General features: G+C 43.9%; 1 protein-coding gene across 3 annotated transcripts in view; it reads left to right on the top strand.

Annotated features, from left to right (window-relative positions):
- LOC121853643 overlaps positions 1–13,704 on the top strand; it is an 86,139-nt gene that overhangs the window by 32,213 nt on the left and 40,222 nt on the right. Inside the window, exon 2 of one of the 3 annotated variants that reach the window (XM_042347922.1) lies at positions 7,330–7,423. The exons of the other annotated variants lie outside the window; for them this stretch is intronic. The gene's annotated coding sequence lies outside the window, so the exon portion shown is untranslated. The remainder of the gene's footprint in view (positions 1–7,329; positions 7,424–13,704) is intronic. 3 annotated transcript variants of the gene reach the window in all.

Here is a 13,704-nt window from a genome sequence, read left to right on the forward strand (position 1 = left end):
GATGTTGGCAGTTGTCTTGGTCTCTCCCTCACACCCACCCTCACACCTGTTTAATTAACCTTGAGACGCTGCTTAAACTGGTGTAAGCTTGCGAGTGTGGTGCAAACTGGTGTAAGCTTGGTGAGTGTGGTGTAAACTTGGTGTGAGAGCCGCATAAACTGGTGTAAACTTAGGGATTAAATCATCGTACTAAGGGGTTAAATCATCATACCTAAGGGGTTAAATCATCGTACTCATAAGGTTAACCATCGTACTACAAGTTAAATCATCGTACTCAAGGGGGAAGCTAAATCATCGTACTAAGGGATTAAATCATCGTACGCAAGGGGGTTAAATCATAGTACTCAAGGGGTTAAATCATCATACTCAAGGGGTTAAATCATCGTACTCAAAAGGGTTAAATCACTGTACTCAAAAGGGTTAAATCACTGTACTCAAAAGGGTTAAATCACTGTACTCAAAAGGGTTAAACCATCGTACTCAAAAGGGTTAAACCATCACCCGGCGGGGTTAAATCATCGTAATTCAGTGGTTAACCATCACTCAAAAGGGTTAAAACCACCGTAATTAAAAGGGTTAAACCATCGTACCTAAAAAAGGGTTAAACCATCGTACTCAAAAAGGATACAGTCCATCGTAGTCAAAAGGGTTAAACCATCGTACTCAAAAGGGTTAAACCATCGTACTCAAAAGGGTTAAACCATCGTACTCAAAAGGGTTAAACCATCGTACTCAAAAGGGTTAAACCACCGTACTCAAGGGGTTAAATCACACAAATCAAACAAAACCACAAAGGCAAAAAAAAAAATATAAAAAAACGCCAAAGAATTGTTACGTAAGGAGCATTATAGTGGAGCTCCGTCAAGTGGGAGGGAACTCGGTACGTGTGAATGGTCGTCGTTCCTTAAGTGCGTGCATAATGGATGGTGGGGGAGGGGAGAAAGGGGGAAGAGGGGGAAGGACAGGGAGGGGAGGGGAGGGGAAGGGGGAGGGAGGAAGGGACAGGGAGGGAAGGGGACAGGGGAGGGGAGGGGAAGGGGGGAGGAGGAAGGACAGGAGGGAGGGAGGAAGGGACAGGGAGGGTAGGGATAGGGAAGGGGGGGGAGAGGTGAGGGTAAAGGAGGGGGAGGAGGGGGAAGGAAGGGGAGGATGGGTCCGTGTGAATCTTCTGGGGTCAAAAGGAGTAAAAAAATCTCTCCACTAAAAATTACAAAATTCCACCATCAAAATAAGGTCGGGTCGGGTCGGGTCGGGACAGGATAGAATAACCAGGTAATATAATTTGCTTTATTTTGCCTACATTTATGAATCCCTGTGAGGTAATACAACAACGACAACAAAAACAACAACTCGTCCAGCCTTGATATCTCTCTCTACCAAACAAACGGGGAAACTTTTCTTATCTAGTTAAATAAAGGAGAGGGCAGTGAATTGGTGTCTCGTGTGTGTGGGTGTGTGGGTGGGTGTGTGTGTGGGTGTGTGGGTGTAGCAGAAAAAACAATGAAGCAAAAAAATCGAAAATATAAAAAAAATAATCGAAAATATAGCAGAAAAAATCGATTGTAGCAGAAGTGAGCTAAGTTAAAAGACACTACACCAACTACGGCGGCACTACAGTATATATTATTAGGGCGGACAAGACAAATTAACCTTGTTTTAGTCATGAGTTATTTTCGTACATTACCATTTTTGTTGAATTAAGGACCAAATGAGGTTAGTTACGGTAGTTAGTAAATAAATACGTTGCCGGGTGTACGATGTGTTGTTATAAATAATACGGGCACAAACACATATAGACACAAACACAACGAAAACACAGAAACAAACACAACAAAAGCAACAAGAACACAGGCACAACACAGCAACACAATCACAAAAACAGACACAAACTTAGAATAACTTACACAAACACAGCAAGAACACAAAAAGAACAATAACAATCACAAAAACATACAAACACAAGCAACACAACAAGAACACAAATACAAGCACAACACACACTAACCAAAACACCCAAGACCTCAGCTCAACCAAAACAACCCAAGCTAACATGAAAATTACACCTATCGACCACCAAGTGTATGCAATTAACCCACCACAGTGTGTGTAATGGTGATACACGGTGTGGTAATCGAGGACAGTGGCCACCACACACTGTTTATTAAACCTAACCTAACCCACCCTAACTTACACTACTGTTTATATGGCTAACGAGTCCCTGATTGGTCTAGGTGTAACGAGCCCTGATTGGTCTAGGTGCTGCAAGTGGTCAGTGGGGGGTTTTTTTTCTTTGCACTATAGCCAGAGTTACTACCACCATATACCACCACAACCATACACCACTCCATAACACCATTATACCACCACACCATATAGCACCACAACCATACACCACCCATAACACCATTATACCACCACACCATATAGCACCACCAGCCCCATACAACACCACCCCTATACATACACCATGCACCACCATACATACACCATCACAGCTGCACCAGGGATAAACAGGGCCAAGATGAATGGCATAATAACGAAGCTACCAAAAAAAAAAATACATCTGACATCCCCGTTTACTCTCCCTCCTCCTTCCCTCCCTCTCCCTGTCTGCTTCCTTGCCTCCTCTCCACCCTCCCCGTCGTCCCTCACTCTCCTTCCCTCTGCCTGCCCCTCTCTATCCCTCCTTCTCTCCCTGCCTGCCTGCCTCCTTCCTTCCTTCCTTCCTCTCCCTCCTGCCTGCCCTTGCTCTCCTTCTCTTCTTTCCTCTTCCTCCCTCCCTGCTCGCCCTTGCTCCTTCCTTCCTTCCTTTCCCTCCCTGCCCCTCTCGTGTGTAATGGATCACCTTCAAGTACCCAGGAACGTTTTTGAGTAGCATGAAACATTATAAGTAGCACGAGACGTTTTTAAGTTGCCCAAAACGATTTTTTAAGTAGCCCGGAACGTTACCTGTATCTCTATGAAGAAAATGAAATGTTATTATTTGACGTCATGCCAACAGAGAGAAAACAGACTATCAACTCCATGACGTCATATAAACAAATACAGGTTGATGACGTCACACCATAAAAAAAAAAACGATATGTTGATTACATCCCCCGAACAAGAAAAACGGGAAGGAATAATAACAACAGCTTAATCTAGTCTTCCTTCTTAAAAACTTTCCCTCCCACCCTTGGTTGCTCTCCTCCATTGTGGCAAGAGGGGGGGAGGGGAAGAGGGAGGAGGAAAGGGGGGAAGAGGGAGGGGAAAGGGGGGAAGAGGGAGGAGGAAAGGGGGGAAGAGGGAGGGGAAAGGGATGCATCTCTCTCTCTCCTCATCCCCACTATTGTTGTACTAAGTTTAAAAAGTACCACGAACACAGTAAACCCATCAACCACGAACCAACCGAATCTAATGAGGTGAGGTTAGGATGGCTGTGGTTAGGTTAAGTTAAGTTACATGTTAGGTTAGTTTAGGACTTTATATTAGAAAAACAAGTTAAATTAGGTTAACTTAAGCCAGGTAAGGTGTGACAGTGTACTTAAGAGCATCCCCTCACACACACACTTAAAACACTTATTGAAATGAGTAATCAGCTGATGCCATGTAAACAAAGACTACAGGTGTATCCCGCTTAATTAAGACAGACAGATATTCACTAGACCATACCTGTTGCTGCGCCTCGCTTCCAGACATACAAACACACACACACACACACACAACTAATTACATCCTCCTGTTGTAAAAATAATTAAGTAAGTTTGTGAATTTACCATTTATAATTAATTACTGATGATTTTTTCTTATTAGTGATCGTGTGATATAAATTTTATATTATGTTGGTTTAATATAAAAGTTGTTTTGTGTTTATCTATATTTATCACACCAATCCCACCCACCCACAGCAAATGCGTTCCATCTATCATCCACCCCACCCACATTCCACCTGTTCCACCCAGTTAATCTACATCTCATTCATCTGAATCACCCGTCCCATCCACATACCACCACCCCACACCCACATACCGCCCCCACCCATCTATACCGCCCACATGCCATCCCACCCACATACCACCACCCCACACCCACCTATCCCGCCCCACACACACGCCTATCCCGCCCACATACCACGCCACCCACCACCCTATTTATCCCAGCACCGCCATTATTGTTCTCTGACACAACAAGGCAGTAATCTCCACCAATCACGAGCGTCGATAATGAGCCGAGGATCCTTATTGGTCCAGAGTGTTGGGTGGAGAGAGAGAGAGAGAGAGAGAGAGAGAGAGAGAGAGAGAGAGAGAATGATTTAATGGAATAGTGAAAGAAAATAAGGAAACCACATACGTGTATCTCTCTCTATCTATATCTATCCTCTCCATCTATCTATCTATCCTCTTCATTTATCCTCTCCATCTATCTATCTATCATCTCCATCTATCTATCTATCCTCTCCATCTATCTATCTATCCTCTCCATCTATCTATCTCTCCTTCACTAGCTCCTGCGTATCTCCTCCTTATCTCGCTGTCCATCTCGAAGGACTCCTCCTTCCCTCTTATCAGCATCCTGCAGCTGAGGTCCTCAACTCCAGGAAACACACTCACCTGACCTCTCCTCCTTCTTCCCCTCTCTACTTCCTTCACTCTCCTTCTTCCCCTCTCTACTTCCTTTCGCTCTCCTCCTTCTTCCCCTCTCTACTTCCTTCACTCTCCTTCTTCCCCTCTCTACTTCCTTCATTCCTCCTTCCTCCCACCTCCTCCTATTTCACCCTTATCCATGAACTGCTTCCCTTTCTCTTTTGTCCTCCTTCCTTCCCGCTCTCCTTCCTTCCTTCCTTCTACTGATATCCTTAACCATGGTGCTGGGCGACCCTCCCTTATAATGGCGCAGGATGTATGCCTCATTTATCATTCTCTCTGTTTTTCTCTATCTCTCTCATTTCTCTCACTCTGTATCTCATTAATTCATATTTCTATCTAATTCTCTCTCTCTCTAACAATGTCGTTTGTGAAGTACGTTTAATGATATTTTGTTTACCCGTGGAACTCTTGAACGAACGAACGAACGAACGAGAGAGAGAGAGAGAGAGAGAGAGAGAGAGAGAGAGAGAGAGAGAGAGAGAGAGTATACATACGTTTGAGTGTATACAATGCATACCAACATAAATATGAGCGGGGTATAGTGAACAGCATCCGGACAGATAAATGTATACTAACCCTGACACAGTCCATACTGCCGTAACACTAGACTATACTGCCGCAACACGAGACTACACTGCCGCAACACAAGACTACACTGCCGCAACACGAGACTATACTGCCGCAACACGAGACTACACTGCCGTAACACAAGACTACACTGCCGCAACACAAGACTATACTGCCGCAACACGAGACTAAACTGCCGCAACACAAGACCAGGCAAAAGACACAAGCATTTTTTCTCTTACAGCACAACACAAACTGATGCGAGATATGAACTTTCCCTAACACACACACTTTTCCCCGACACAAAACACAACCCCAGACTAGACACAACACAAGCCCCCAGACGAAACACAAGACACAACACAATGACTAGACTGTTTACGGGTGAGGATGACTAAACATACATACAGACCACAGAGGCGGCGACGGTCTGTTGTTGTTGATTTAAGTAATTATCCCCCATTACGTGGCACAGGCAGCGTCAACCATCTGTTTACCTTTTTAATCTATAATAAAATGTGAAAGTATAATATTCTAAAAAATTTTCACCCCCACAGTATACATTTTTCCCCCCACAGTATACATCCCCCCCCCCCACAATATAGATTTCTGATCAAGATATTCCCCGCCAACAATAGCAGCATCTCCGCTATTATCTTCTCCCTCACTCCTTCCTCATTATCTCCCTTCACTTCTCCATTCTTCTCCCACAAGGAAGAAAATGAACCTCTACGTATGGTAACGTCATCATCGCCACCAGCATCACCTCCAACACCACCACCAACAACCACATCCCCACCAACCTCCAACAACCACATCCCCACCAACCTCCAACAACCACATCCCCACCAACCTCCATCACCAACATCCCCACCAACCTCCATCACCAACATCCCCACCAACCTCCTTCACCAACATCCCCACCAACCTCCATCACCAACATCCCCACCAACCTCCATCACCAACATCCCCACCAACCTCCATCACCAACATCCCCACCAACCTCCTTCACCAACATCCCCACCAACCTCCAACATCCCCACTACCACCACCATAATCACCCAACACCTTTCACCAATTCACAAAAAGAAAAAAAAACCCTGGAAGCAACTTTCAATAACATGTTTTAAAAGGAGAGTCGTCCCTCAATAGAAATTTATTATCCTTACGTGGGGTAAAAATAGGAAGAGAGGAGGATAGGAAGAGAGGAGGGGTGAAGGAAGGGTGATAAATATAGGAAGAGAGGAGGGAGGAAGGAAGGGTGAAGGAAGGAAGAAAGGACGTTAAAGATGAGAAGAGAGAAGGGAAGATAGGAAGGAAGGATGTTAAAGAAGAGAGGAGGAGTGAAGGAAGGGTGATGAAGGAAGGGTGTTAAAGATAGGAAGGAAGAACATTACAGACAGGAGGAAGGAAGGAAGTTAAAGACAGAAAGATAGATGTGTTAAAGATAGGAAGCAGGAAAGAAAGGGTGATAGAAATAGGAAGGAAGGAAGGAAGGAAAAGATAAAAAGATAGAAGGTGTGTTCTTGAAGGTTGGGGAGCGAGGAAGGAAGAGAGAGAGGGTGGTAATGAGGTGACCCAGACATCAATACAATGGAGACATAACTGAGAGCCTTCCTCCTCCGTGTGTGTGTGTGTGTGTGTGATTTTCTTCCTTGAGATTTTGCCCATGCACCTCCCCTCCCCATCACCTCTTTCTCCAACACATCCCCTCCCCCAACACATCCCCTCCCCCAACACTCCTTACCCCAACACTACTCATATATTACAACTCAACAACCAAACACAACCCAACCTTAACTTTACAACCGAAAGTTAAATCTTACTTTAGACCACTTGACAAAAGACCCCTCTCTTTCCGTCTCTCTCGTTTCCTGTTATTTGCTTACATTTTTACTGTCAATATAACCAGGAATAAAGAGAGAGTAACATCGTCAATTTGTGTCCCTCTGTTACAGCAACATTGTCCTCTTAGTTTTTGATGCACGGTCTCCCTGCATAAGTGAGGACAATGTTGCCACCTTCCACGAACAATTTGTATGACAGTAAAAAAAAAAAGTCTGGGACATTGTGTGTTTATATATTGATGATTTATATGATTACGAATTTTAATATTATTTTTGTCTTTATTCCACAGGTAAATGTAGAGGCTAAGTAAACAGACAGACAGACCGACACACACTCCAGGAGACGGTCACTTTACCGAGTGTTTACGCATGCGCAGGCTCACCGTAAGTAAACAAACACTATTTACAAGCCTAAAACAATGTTTATACAGACACACACAAACACTATCTCGTATTCTTAAAACTTTACACTTACGGGTGACCTATAAACATTACTTTAAAAATATATATACAAAAAACATTCACAAACGCTCACAAAAACTAGTTAATCCACAGTTATTATTCGTAACAATTTTGAAACTTTTTGTTTTGTTTTATCAATAAAAAAAAATAACTTTTTACGGATAATCTATGAGCGGAAGTTTTAAATTACAGGAGTGAAAGGTGTACAGTACTAGGAGTAACGCACAGTCATTATGAACACGAACTCCGGCCAGGTGTTGTGTAGTACCGGTTGGTTTGTTTGTATCTCCGTTACACTTATGGTTATGGAGAGTTCAGTTAGGTGTGAGGTTGTGGGGATGTGGGGGATGGTGTTGATGGTGGCTGACAGACGCTTTATCTACAGTATATCTCACACACCTGAGGCGACAAGAGACAACCTTGGGCGTGATTCTTGAGGCTCTGGGACGTGAATGTGTCCGTGATCAGGTGTACGTGATATCAAATCGTCCGTAATGCCCGTAATGCTACAATGTGGGTTCAAATAACAGGAAGAGGGATTAGATAACATTCTGTATGATGGTCAGGACACGATCTAATCTCTCACTCCTCGCGACTGTCTTTTTTTTTGGGGGGAGGCGTTGTTATTGTGTAGTTTATACTTTTTTCTTTGTTTACTTTCGTTTATACTTTTTTCCCTGTGACGTATGGGATTGGTAAGACTGATACGAGTTTCTATTTATCATTCACGTCTTTTCTTCTCCTCAAGTGATGGGTAAAATAAATATAGAAACGTTTCTCTCTCTCTCTCTCTATCCCTCCGACTTCCTCTCTTTCCCTCTGTTACCTCTCCTTCCCTTACCCTATCCTTCTATCTTCCTGCTTTCCTCCCCCCATCTCTGCCTCTCTCTCCCTCCTTTCTTCACTATCTCCCCCTCCTTCCCTCTCTTTCTATCTCTCCCCACAACAGGTCTCCCTACTGGCCTACAACCAACCACCATCCCTCTACAACCAACCACCATCCCTCAACCAACCACCATCCCTCTCAACTAACCACCAACCCTCTCAACCAACAGCCATCCCTCTCAACCAACCACCATCCCTCTCAACCAACCACCATCCCTCCCACACCTAAAATTGTAAGGTCAATATGCTGACTCCTCCACAACACGCAACACAAGTGACCCATTTCAAAGATTGGATGGATTCTTGGACGGAAAACAATAACATTGCTCACTGGAGGTCGTACGGGGAGGTATAAAGTGTCGTTTCAGATTCTGGAGGTCATAAGGGAGGGAGGGAGGGAGGGAGGGAGGGAGGGAGGGAAGAGGGGGTGGGTGGAGGGAGGGAGGCTGCTAAGGGCGTGACACACACTTCCTTCTCAGGCTAAAAAAATACAAAAGACCCTCAAGATTTTAGCATCAGAGAAGAGAGAGAAGATAGTAGTAATGTATAAACGTAACATGTGTGTGTGTGTGTGTGTGTGTGTGTGTCTATTTAAATGTCTATCTATCTATCTACCTTCACCTATCCATTCTATCTCCACCTACCTACTCTATCTATCGACCTCCATCTATCTATATCTAAGCACAAGTAGAGGGAGGCAGAATAAAATATTCTAGTTCGTGCGGCAAGTAACAGAAAACTGAAAAGCGGGAGTAGTAACGACAATTATATATATATATATATATATATATATATATATATATATATATATATATATATATATATATATATATATATATACGGCCAAGGTCATTCAGTGGTTGCGCAAGTATTCGTATCCTTCAGTAAGTCACTCCTGGCCAACCACAAGACACATACATACATACATACACACAAACAATACACACACACAATACAAGTTAGGTTTGGTTAGGGTGTTAGGTTAAGTTAGGTTAGATTTAAGTTAAGGTGATTAACCTTCAGGTGAAATAAACCGGGGGGGGGAGGGGCTGATCTTCAGGTGATCTAATTAAACAAAAAATTAACATCATCGACTCACGTGATCATCAACGTCCTCATGTCCACCATCTTGTATAGACGACGAAACCCACACACCTGTAACACGAGAGTAATCCTTCAGTGCAATCCAATCTTCACCTTGAACTACCCAACCTCTTGTTCGGAGGATTAGACCCCAAGTTCTCGGTATGGGGTGGTGGTGGAAGGTTGGGAGAGGGGTAGGGGGAAGATAGTGTTACCCCGTATCTTGATCTAGGGAGTCTTAATGCTTCCGCTGTTGTTTGTGGTGGGCGGGAGATGAGAATGGTCAGGAACACGATTGACAGTAGCACGAGATGAAGTTCCCTTATCCATGTGATGATGACAACTTGGCCAGGTCGCAACAACATCACGGCAATACCACAGCAAAACAATAATATATAATAACAGCAACAACACAGCAAGTCACAGTAACATGGCCAGATCAGCAATGTACCCAAATGTAGTCGGAATGAAGTCAAATGATGGTCCTACAAGCGTAAATCGGGCTGTGAATCACTTCTCGATTATTATTTGGTGTCATAAAGTTACAAAAAATTGGTAAACTTAATTTAATCTGAGTTGTGTTAGGTTAGATTAGGTACATGCACTCGATCTTTTAACTCAGATTAAATTAAGTTTACCAATTTTTTGTGACCGTGACAACCAAATACCAGTCGAGAAGTGATTGGCAGTCCGATTTATTCATGTAGGACCATTATTTGACTTCATTGCGGCTACATTTGGGTAGTTATTCTCTCCCTCGGTACATGCACGCGATCTAGTAACTCAGATTAAATTACGTTTTCCATTTTTTTTTTACTTTGTGACACCAAATACTATTCGAGAAGTGATTGGCAACCTAAACTAAACCTCTCACGGACGGTGGTAAGTTCAAGTCCTAATACCGGCTGGATGACCGAAACGATAAAACTATACCTCCTGTGCTACCCTACCCGTCTCCTACATCATTACCCAAAATAAAATTTCCTGGGCGTAAGGAGACGCTATTTACCTCTGTGTGTCATCGAGGTGTAGAAAATAACTGCTGAAGGATGCGTGATGGTGAATAATCCTTCTAGGAGTAGAAAATAAGGGCTGAGAGATCCATGATGGCTAATAATCCCTCCAGCGTTGAGTTCCTGGGTGCTTCTGTTCTGTGTTGGAGGGAAACACCGCGTGACTACCCAGAATGGACACTCAAATATTCAAACGATTAAATTATCAACTAAAATCCTAATTTAATACTTGATTTATATAACAATCAACTAAATAAATAAATAAATATATAATTAACAATAAAATACACGAAAAAATAAAAAAATCCGAAGAAATATTGATATTATAGAAGTTAACTAATAGTGTCAAATCTCATTCATAGATGGCAGGAGCAACACTCATAATTCAGATTAAATATTGACCAAGCTATGTTAATCAGGGTAAACTATGTCATATTGGGTTAGGTTAAGACTACATTACATTAGGTTAAATTAGATTATACTACGTTAGATTAGGATAAGTAAGGTTAGATTACGTTAAATTAGATTACGTTTGGTTAAATTACATTAGATTAGGTTAAGCAAATCTGCTCGATTACATTATCATATCAGGTTGCTGTTGGGTTAGTATAAAGGTAAGGACTATAATGTAGAGTGTGTGTACTGGCCAGTGGAGAGGAGGCGAGCCATAACAGATATTCATTACATGCAAACATATGCAAATGACGAACCCGCTTCTGCCACCCCTACCCCCCCTTCCGTTCTAATTGTTATTACCACCATTACCACACACCGTCCACCTACTGTACTGCCACCACCACCACCAACACACCCCTCTCCCACACTACCACCACCAACACACCCCTCCCACACTACCACCACCAACACACCCCCTCCCACACTACCACCACCAACACACCCCTCTCCCACACTACCACCACTCACCAACACCCCTCTCCCACACTACACCACCACCACCAACACACCCCTTCCCACACTACCACCACACCACCACCAACACACCCCCCACACCACCACCACCAACACACCCCCTCCCACACTACCACCACCACCACCAACACACCCTCTCCCACAGTCCCTCTCACACACCTTTAACTATCCACACTCACTCCCTTAACGCCCTCCCTCCCTCATCCACTCCCACTCACCTTCTTCCCTGCCCTTATTCCCTCTCGCCTCCATCCCTCACCTACCACTCCCTCTCCTCCACCTTCCCCTCACCTCCCCTTCCCAATTGCCTCACCCCGTTACCCAGTTTGTTAGGTGAATCAGCTGTCCTCGTCTCCCTCCCCCTTCTTTCATTATGACTTCGTTACGTTCTCGTCTGGCTTCATTTAACTTTCTACCTCTCTGTCTGTCTATCTGTCAGTTTGTCTGTCTGTCTGTCTCCATGTGTCGTTGTTTGCCTGTCGTTGTTTCTGTTTGTCTGTGAATAGAATGTAAACAAGAAAATCAACATAAGTGATAAAAAAATAACCGTAGAAAAGACTTAATAAATTTTATATAAAAAAAAAACGAATCAACTCATCATAAAAGCGGACGTCGAGCAGCAGACAGTGTTACCAGACCCTCAACGCCTGGCAGCCTCACTAACAACTGAGTAAAATATAGCCCTGTTTCCCCCCCTCCCCTCTCCCAGCCAGATGTAGTTGGTAACGTGATCTCCGTAATGCAACCCGGGTTTAACATCCTCTAGGTCATCACAGAAGGGGATTTCAACGGCTCGCTACTGTTATTTCGCCTGTTTGTTTGTCTGTCTATTAGGGATGTCTGTCTGTCTGTCTGTTTCTTTATTTTATATTAAGTTAGATTAGGTTTGGATATATTAGATTTGATTTTTGGTTAAGTTAGGTTATGTTTGCTTTTGGATAGGATTAATTTTGATGAGGTTTGATTTGCTGTTTTCGATAATAAGCAAAATGCATAATGGTATTGCTCGTGGTCTTCTTCCAACATTACACGTTCTCTCTCTCTCTCTTTCCCTCTCTTCTCTCTCTCTCTCTTTCCCTCTCTTCTCTCTCTCTCTCTTTCCCTCTCTTCTCTCTCTCTTTCCCTCTCTCTCTCTTTCCCTCTCTTCTCTCTCTCTCTCTTTCCCTCTCTTCTCTCTCTCTCTCTTTCTCTCCTTTCATCTCCAATTTAATCATTAATCTTCCTCTCTCCCTCACTTCCTCCATATGTCTTCATCTCTTCATTCCATTTACGTCTTTTTACTCTTCCGGTGGTGGTGGTAGTGGTGGTAGGGGTGATAGTAGTAGTGGTAGGGGTGGTAGTAATAGTGGTAGTGGTGGTGGTGATGGTGGTAGTGGTGGTGGTAGTGGTGATGGTGGTGGTGATGGTGGTAGTGGTGGTAGTTGTGGTAGTTGTGGTAGGGAAGATTCTTTGGTCTATTGCCATTGTCTGTGCGGGTAAGCCCTACAAGCCGTTATTGCAAGTGCATGGTCCCCCTAGCCCCTACCAGCCCCCAACACCCCTACCAGCCCCCCAACACCCCTACCACAGTGCAACCACACCCCTACCAGCCCCCTCAACACCCCCTACCAGCCCCTCACCGTTCCCCTACTAGTCCTCAACACTCTACTAGTCCCCAACACCCCTACCAGCCCTCAACACACCCTACCAGCCCCCAACACCCCTACCAGCCCTCCCTCAACACCCCCTCTACCAGCCCCCCCACCCCCTACCAGCCCCCAACACCCCTACCAGCTCCCAACACCCCCAACCACCACCAATTCTCACTAACTGGTGGCCCCGGCTCGACCACATATCACAATAATAACAATAATAAGTTCAGCTGTTGTTTTACCATTACGAGAACTTCTTTTCCGGTGTGATGATGCTCGCGCTCTCTCTCTCTCTGTCTCTGTGTATCTATCTATCTCTCTATCTATCTCGCTGTCTATCTATCTATCTATCTATCTATCTATCTTAATTTCTTTCCTCTTCTTATTTCCCTCTCTCTCTCTCTCTCTCTCTCTCTCTCTCTCTCTCTCTCACGAGCTCTTTAAATAAAGGCGCGCCACACCTTATCTCTCTCATATTTACCAATAGTTAATGAGCTTTTGGCCAACATAGATAGTAATCAGCCATCATTATGCTTCTTCAGGGACTATACACATTATGCTTCTTCAGGGGCTATACACATTGTGCTTCTTCAGGGGCTATACACGTTATGCTTCTTCAGGGGCTACACACATTATGCTTCTTCAGGGACTATACACATTA

This window comes from Homarus americanus, unplaced genomic scaffold, assembly GCF_018991925.1.
Source record: "Homarus americanus isolate GMGI-L3 unplaced genomic scaffold, GMGI_Hamer_2.0 scaffold4896, whole genome shotgun sequence".
NCBI lineage: Eukaryota > Metazoa > Arthropoda > Malacostraca > Decapoda > Nephropidae > Homarus > Homarus americanus.